Raw genomic sequence first — 8398 nt, 5'->3', positions numbered from 1 at the left:
TATACAGGAAATACTGATGGCATGGGAAATTTTGTTTTCGTATGCTGGAAAATGTTGTTGAAAGTTGTCTTACAATGCTCTTTAGTTAATGTGTGTATGTGTGGGTTATGTCTCCTGAAGTTGTTGGTATAGTTATATAAACCTTCTTTATCTTTTATTAAAGACAAAACTATAGATGTGATGGGGTAAACCATTTTCTAACATGGTTTTCTAATATTTGTCCAATTCCTTTGAACACAAGAGGACTTTGGGGTGACACTGTACTTTTATATTTAGGAAATTTAGACTCTAATATCAGATTTTCTATAATTAGAGGAAGTCATTTGGTTTCTATTAATCATCATTATTCTTCAATTTACCATGAAAACATTTAATCTCTGAGATGAGTGTACACTTTGCCACAACTGTAGGGATTGAACATCAGTCTCTCCATTATGATCTCAATTTGAGAAAACACAGGATTTATGTCAATATTTTCCCAAATAAATATGTAGTCAGCTCTTTCTTATCTCTATCTGATATATTATATCTTGCATTATGTAAAGTAATTTAGAACAATTTTCTTAGTAAATACAAATGTGGAAGTTTTGTCTCAGTGACTTTTGATTTTGAGAATCATTATATTGTTCCCTTAGTTAAAAAGAGTCAAGAAAAATGTTATGATAGGTGCAATGATTGTGAAAACATATTAGTGTCTGGAAATATGAATAATGTTTGTTTGTGTCCATAAAAGTACACAGAAACCAATATTGTCTTGCTTTTGAAGTTATACATGTGGAATAGAATTATTTGTAACATATAGGAGAGCCATGATTGATTTTTCATTTTCCTTTTCAGTATCTTTTGCTCAGTAAAAGTTTATATTTTCAGAAAGGAAATTAATAACTTATTTTTTATTATGGTTAGTGTTTTTAAATGCATCCTCTAAGAAATCTTTACTTCCCCTCATCTATTCTATTTTTTGTGGAGTACTTCATACCTTTAGTTTTCTGTTTAAGTTTGTGTTTCACATTAAATCAATGTTGAGGCATGCTGTGATATGGGGTAGTGAGGTCCATGTTTTCCATCTATGCTTATAATGAATTTGCTATTGTATCATTTGTTAAAGGACTTTCATTCTTCATGTACTTTTTTTTCTTTTTTGTTAAAGGTCAATTGGCCATTGTGTTTTTATCACTATATCAAAATATCTCAAATAAACAAGTTATTAGTAGGAAAGATCACTTTGGCTCACAATTTTGAAGAAGTCAGCCCATTGTCCTTAGTTTCACTGCTCTGGATTTGTAACAAGGCAGTCTATCACAGCAGGGAATGAGTCATGGACTACTATCACCATACTCACTTCATGGCTGTGAGAACCAGTGGAAGATGAAAGGCTGGGATCCTCACATCTCTTTTGAAGGGCATGCACTCAATGATGTAACTTTCTTCAACTAGCCCTCACCTCATAGGTTTTACCATTTGTTAAAAAACATCCCAGGCTGGGGACAAGCCTTTAAGACATAGCTCTTTGGGGACATTTCCAACTCAAACCATAGCAGCCGTATATGTGTGGGCCTGCTTCTGGATTCTGGATTTCATTAAACAAAAAATAATGTGTGTAATATTTTATTCATGCTATTTAGCCAAAAATAAAAAATGGCCTTAATGTTCAAAAACATAGAAAAAATGTACTATATTAATACAGTAGAACACTATTCAGCCAATAAAAGCAAACAAACAATAACAACAACAATAAGCCCTCAAACAGAATAATGGTATATGTATAACATGGATACATCCCTAAAACACAATGTTGTAATAACTATAGAGACAGCAAAGAATGCTGAGGTGACTCCATTTACATAAAATTAGGAAGAGATAAAACTAATCTGTGATTTTTTTATGAAATAATGGTTTCTTATGATACTTGAATATTGATTTCTTATTGACCACTACCATGCTAAATTATGGTAAGCAATCAATATCTGTTTACTATTTTAATATTTTATATAATTTAATGTATTGAACAATAATGCTTCTGATGGAATATTTCAAAATAAATATAGTTATATAGAAGTTCATATTTATAATTATATAAATACATATATATAATTACCATATAGGTGAAAATCTGACATATTTTTAACTATCTCTAGATAGAGAACTTAAGACAATATCCTATGTACTACATTAATAGAAACTGTATCAACTTATCTGTTATCTTACTTCTCATGAGACTTCATTTATCATGAGGCTTCATTTATCCTAACATGACTGACTAACTTCACATCTTCACAAACTGATTTATTTAGATGCTTTATAAGTTGTACCCTGGTGGCTCCAAGAATAAACTTTTCTTAAATATATTAAAAATAATAAAAATGTTTTTCAAAAAAAAAATATTTGAAGGATTAGGGAAGCAGCTCAGTGAGAGAAGGCTTGCTTAGCTCATTTATGGTATTGATCTCTCACACAAAAATAAAATAAAATGAAATGAATAAATAAAGTAATAATTAATAAAAATATATGGATACAAACTGAAAAGCAAATATTTTGACCCACGTATATAAGGAAAACATTGCTCAAAGATGCAAGTACCACATCCACATATTTTTGTTTTCTGTTCATAAAGTATTAAAAGCAATTAATTAGTTAAACTATAATAGGATGTGATAAAATGATATGATATGGTATATGACAATATGTTTTTATATTTCAAAAAAGTATGTATAAAATATAAATAATATATTTAATTAAATATATACTAATAAAAATAGAGGTCAAGAGATTGTAAGTAGAAGTTAAAAAAATGAAACTAAAATTGATATTACACAAAAATAAATGCTATAAATTAAAAAACGTTGACACATTATAGTAAATTTGTCTCTGAATGTCCTGTCCCCCTCCCTACCCCCATCGAAATGAGAAGATACATAAGCCTCAAAACTAGACTTCCAGATCACCTACAGCAACCCCAAAGGGAAATAAGATGGAACACTCTGATACTCAACCACCTGGACTCCTTGAACTAGCACCAAAAAGATCTGGAAATGATGAAATCAGAAATAATTTCACAGATAACAGCAGAGGTTATGCCCATAGTGCAAGACATGATTAATAAATCTAGAGAGGACACAGATAATAAAATAGAGGAGCAGAGGAACATGATGGAACCCCAACAAAGGAAACAAATGGAATACATAAAACAGATGCAAACAGATTTTCAGAACATTAAAAACTCCATTGAAAGTCTATGCAACAGAATGTGCCAATGTGAGGACAGAATTTCAGATATAGAAGATAAGATTGCAATGGGTGACCAGGAAAAGAAAAATTGCTTTAAAATTGTAAGGGACCACAAGAAATCAATCCAGCAGCTGCTAGACGATGCAAAGAAGAATAACATAAGACTGATTGGAGTCAATGAAGAAACAGGAGAGAGTGCAGATGTCCTACTTGTTCTTACAAAAATACAATCACTTAAAAGATTCAAGAAAGAGAAAAATATATAATTTTAAAGTAAGAAAATATTTTTCTTGATTTTAGAAACATTAAATTTTTCAATATGTCTTGATTAAAAGGTACATTAGTAGAAAAAATGGACAATATCTTAAAAATCATGGCTAAAATATGTAAAATCTTATAAATTCTGCTTTCTTTTCTTTTGAGTTTACCAATTGAATATTCATAATGCCAAGATAGAATAGGGCATATTTCATACTTTTAAGGAACAAAATAGTCTCATATAGCAGATTTGTAGTTCTACCTAATAATGGCTGGAATTTAAATAAATAAGTGATTGGTATATTTAAAACAATATTTGAACTTCCTATCATAGCATTTAGTAAAAATTGATGAATCAAGATAAAGGTTGCTTTTTTCTGTATAAGCCCAGAAACCATTTTGTTCTGGATCTCTATGCTTCAATATTTAGTGGAGCATATGGTGATGAGTAGAATAAAGGTACTTCTCTTTTGTGAAAGGGGTAATGTGTATGAACAATTTTCTTTTCTTACTATATCAATATTATGAACTTTCTTGTGCTTGAAAGTATATTACTCTATACACTCACAGACCAGAATATCCATCTACTAGTTTCTTAGAGACTAAATACCTCTGAGTTGAATCTCACACAACTTGACTTGTGTTATCATAACACATTCTGTGTCTTATCACATGTTAATATCTTAAATAAGAATATTGAAAAGCTAGAATGAGACACTTTTCCATGCTCCTGACAGATTAAATTATGACACATGTACCTATTTCTTCTGTAAAAAATGTTACACAATTTTTTACAAACTAATTGTATAAAACTTGAAATATGGATTGAAATGTTTTTACTAAATCACATTTACATTGTAAAATTTGTAAATAATTTATTTATCAGTAAAGTGAATGACTGAGATAAGATGTAAATAGTGTTATATTTACCATTTTACTGATTAAAAAATTATGTAAGTTGAATGAATATAACATGAGAACACCAAAATGTTCAAATATATATCAGGAATAGTTCCAATTTCCTCTCCAAATGTCAAGTACTAACTGTATATTTTACACATAACAAACACTGGAGGGTGCTTGCTAATATACTTCCAAAGTGACATTTTCTTAGTATGACCTTTCTTTCTAACAATAACTTACATTTTAATTAAATCAGACCATTTTCATTACATGCCAAAGATCTCAGAGCCATATATTATCATCCTCCTTTGTCAGAACTGATAGGTAAAGGTCATGGACTTAAATAATTATTGAGATTAACAGAATTGGTAATATATGAGAAAATGGCATGTACATGGTAGTTCGTCTTTCAGACAAGTGAAACTTGCTAATTTTTGAATAGATTTGAACTGAAGAATATAAGAAAAACATGACTCATCATCTTAAAAATAGTAAAGATTTTTCTCTGAGTTTATATTATTTCTTCAGCATAGGAAATCAGTTTTCCAAAATATGTCAGTAAACATATGAAAGACTGAATTAAATATGAAAGAATCTTATTTAAATAAGAAGTATTGTGTTGCTAACTGTAATGACATGCGTAATACAACACTAGAACTTATTTCTCCTCTCTCACTGAAACTGTGCACTTATCGATCAGTATCTCCCTTTTTCTCATCCATCTTATCCCACCACAACCCTCCAGTAATCACTGTCCATCTTTACTTCTATGAGATCAACTTTTTTACTTTCCACTTTTAAGTGAGATCATGTGGTACTTGTGTTTTTATTCCTGCATTATTTTACTCACCATAATTACTCCCAGTTTCATTTATGTTGAAACAAATGATATGTTTTACCTTATAGTCCAAAATAGCTAAAATATAGAATTATGAATATTCTTACCAAAAAGCAATATTAAATATCTGAAATGATGCATATACTGATTACTCTGACTCAAGCATTGTACAATGGATACATCAAAATGGTCATTCTTTTAAAATGATGAAACACAGTATATTAACCATTGTTATTTTCCAATTACTGTGTTATGAAATTTTGTTTAATATTTTCAAAGAAACAGTGTAGGGCCGGGGATTTAGCTTAGTGGTTTTGCCGCTTTTGCGCAAGCACAAGGACACGAGTTCGATTCCCCAGTACCAAAAAAAAAAAAAGCATTTGTATATTTTCTTTAATATCTACTTATATTACATTAAAATGAAAAAAAATAGAAAAACAAAATAGTACTTTATACAAAATAAATATACAAAATTTTTATTTATTAATTAAAATTAAATAAATTTGCAAAAGCAGGTTATTGAAAAGACTGGTGTGAAAATACATTTTAATAATTATTTTATCCTATAATAATTTTTAGTTATAAAGACAGGATCAGACCAAAATTGAATTAAAAATCACCATCTATAAAAGCTTTACCTGCCCTATTTTTCTGATTCTTTTTTAAAAATAATGTCATTTTCATTTTAACAACTCATCATAACAAACATATGGTAATAAATAAAAAATATAAAAGGACTAAAAATAAAGCATTTACTCTAGTATTTCAGAACTAAAATAATCTCATATAGACAGGCAGGTGTGTGCACACCCAACTGAGGTCCTGAGCCTCATGGAAGATGCCGAATCTCCCCCGTGAAGACAGGCAGGTCTGCCCACACCCTACTGAGGTCCCCAGTCTCATGGAATATGTCAAATCAGGCCACTGCAAACAGGAAGGTCTGTGCACACCCTACAAGGTCCTGAGTCACGTGGAAGCCCCCAAATCACTCCACTGCAGACAGGCAGGCACCTGGTTCCACACTACAAAGACACAGAGGACACCAGACCACCAGATCAAGGTACTGAGTCCCATTATTCCTTGCCCAGAGGTAGGGGGTTCTGAGCAACAATCCCACTGCTCCTGGTCCAGAGGAAGGGGCTTCCTAGTCACCATCCCTCCTCCCACTGATCCCAGCCCACATAAAAGGGCTTTTGGTCTACCTTCTGTCCCGCTGCTCCTGGCCCAGAGGAAGGGGCTTCCAGGCCACCATCCCTCCCTCTGCTCCCAGCCCACAGGAAAGGGCTTTTGGGTCAAAATTCCTACTGCTGCTCCGAGCCCCTGTCCCACCTCTCCCAGCTCAGAGGAGGTTATCAGTGCAGGCATAACAGACCCCCACTCAAGTCAAAATGAGAAAACACATAAATAAGTCTCAAAACCAGACTTCCAGATCACCTACAGCAACCCCAAAGGGAAATGAGATGGAACACTCTGATACACAACCACCTGGACCCACTGAACTGGCAACAAAAGGGAATCTGGAAAAAATGAAATCAGAAATAATTTCTCAGATAACAGGAGAAATTGTGCCCCTAGTGCAAGACATGATTCATAAATCTAGAGAGGAGCTGAGGAACATGATGGAATACCAACATAAGAAACAAATGGAATCCATAAAACAGATGCAAATAGATTTCCAGGACATGAAAAACTCCATTGACAGTCTACATAGCAGAATGAGCCAGTGTGAGGACAGAACTTCAGAAATAGAAGATAAGATTGCAATTAGTGATCAGGAAAAGAAAAATTGCTTCAAAATTCTACAGGAACATGAGAAATCAATCCAGCAGCTACTAGATGATGCAAAGAAGAATAACATAAGACTGATTGTGCTCAATGAAGAAACAGGAGAGAGTGGAGATGACATCAAAAAATCTCTTCACAAAAATAATAGCAGAAAACTTCCCAAGCAAGGGAAAAGAGCTTGACATACAGATAAGTGAGGCATATAGGACTCCAAATAGCCTTGATCAAAAAAAAAATCTACACATAGGCATATAATTGTTAAGATTCCAGAAATTCAACAGAAGAACAAAGTTCTACAAGCAGTCAGAGAAAAAAACAAATCACATACAAAGGAAAGCCCATTAGAATGACAGCAGACTTCTCAACACAAACCATCAAGGCAAGAAGAGCTTGGAGTGACATATTCCAAGCCCTAAAAGAAAACAACCTCCAACCCAGAGTGATGTACAATGGAAAACTATCTTTCAAAATTGATGGAGAAATAAGATACTTTCATGACAAAGAGCACCATAGGAACTTTGTGAATACCAAATCAGCACTCCAAAGAATTTTACACAATATCCTAGGAACAGACACTGAGGATCACAACCCCAGGAAACAAAGCAGAATGAACCCATCTGGCATGACAAGAAATTAAATGTAAAGGGGGAGAACCCAACAAAAAGAAAAAGTCATGGCAATGACAAGTCAATACGTTACAGTTATAACCATCAATGTTAATGGTCTCAATGCACCAATCAAAAGAAATAGACAGCCGGAATGGGTCAAGAAGCAAAATCCAACAATATGCTGCATAAAAGAAACACACTTAATTCAAAAGGAAACTCATAGACTGAAAGTTAAAGGGTGGAAAACAATACTCCATGCCACAGGAACCCCCAAAAAAGCAGGAATAGCTATCCTCTTTGCAGATCAAGCAGATTTCAAGCCAACACTGATTAAGAGAGATGAAGAAGGACACTACCTCCTTGTAAAGGGAAGAATCCAAGAGGAAGAGATGACAATCATAAATATCTATGCACCAAACACTAGTGCACCCAACTATATAAAACAAATACTGACAGACATGAAAAGTCATATATGCACTAATACAATTGTAGTGGGGGATCTCAACACCCCACTGTCACAAATGGATAGATCAACTAGACAAAAAATAAGTAATGAAATACTAGAACTCAATCAAACTCTTGAACAAATGTACCTAACAGATGTTTACAGAGTTTTCCACCCCACAAAATCAGAATACACATTCTTCTCAACTGCACATGGGTCATTCTCAAAAATAGACCACATACTCACACATAGAACATGTTTAAGTAAGTGCAAAGGAATTGAAGTTATCCCCTGTATATTCTCAGACCATAGCATGATGAAATTGGAGATCCA

This window comes from Heterocephalus glaber, unplaced genomic scaffold (assembly GCF_053883595.1).
Source record: "Heterocephalus glaber isolate CG9 unplaced genomic scaffold, H.glaber_assembly_v1.0 deba00001690, whole genome shotgun sequence".
In the NCBI taxonomy this organism is placed as follows: Eukaryota; Metazoa; Chordata; class Mammalia; order Rodentia; family Bathyergidae; genus Heterocephalus; species Heterocephalus glaber.
The sequence above is the reverse complement of the archived record's forward strand: the minus strand, read 5'-3'. Positions refer to the sequence as shown.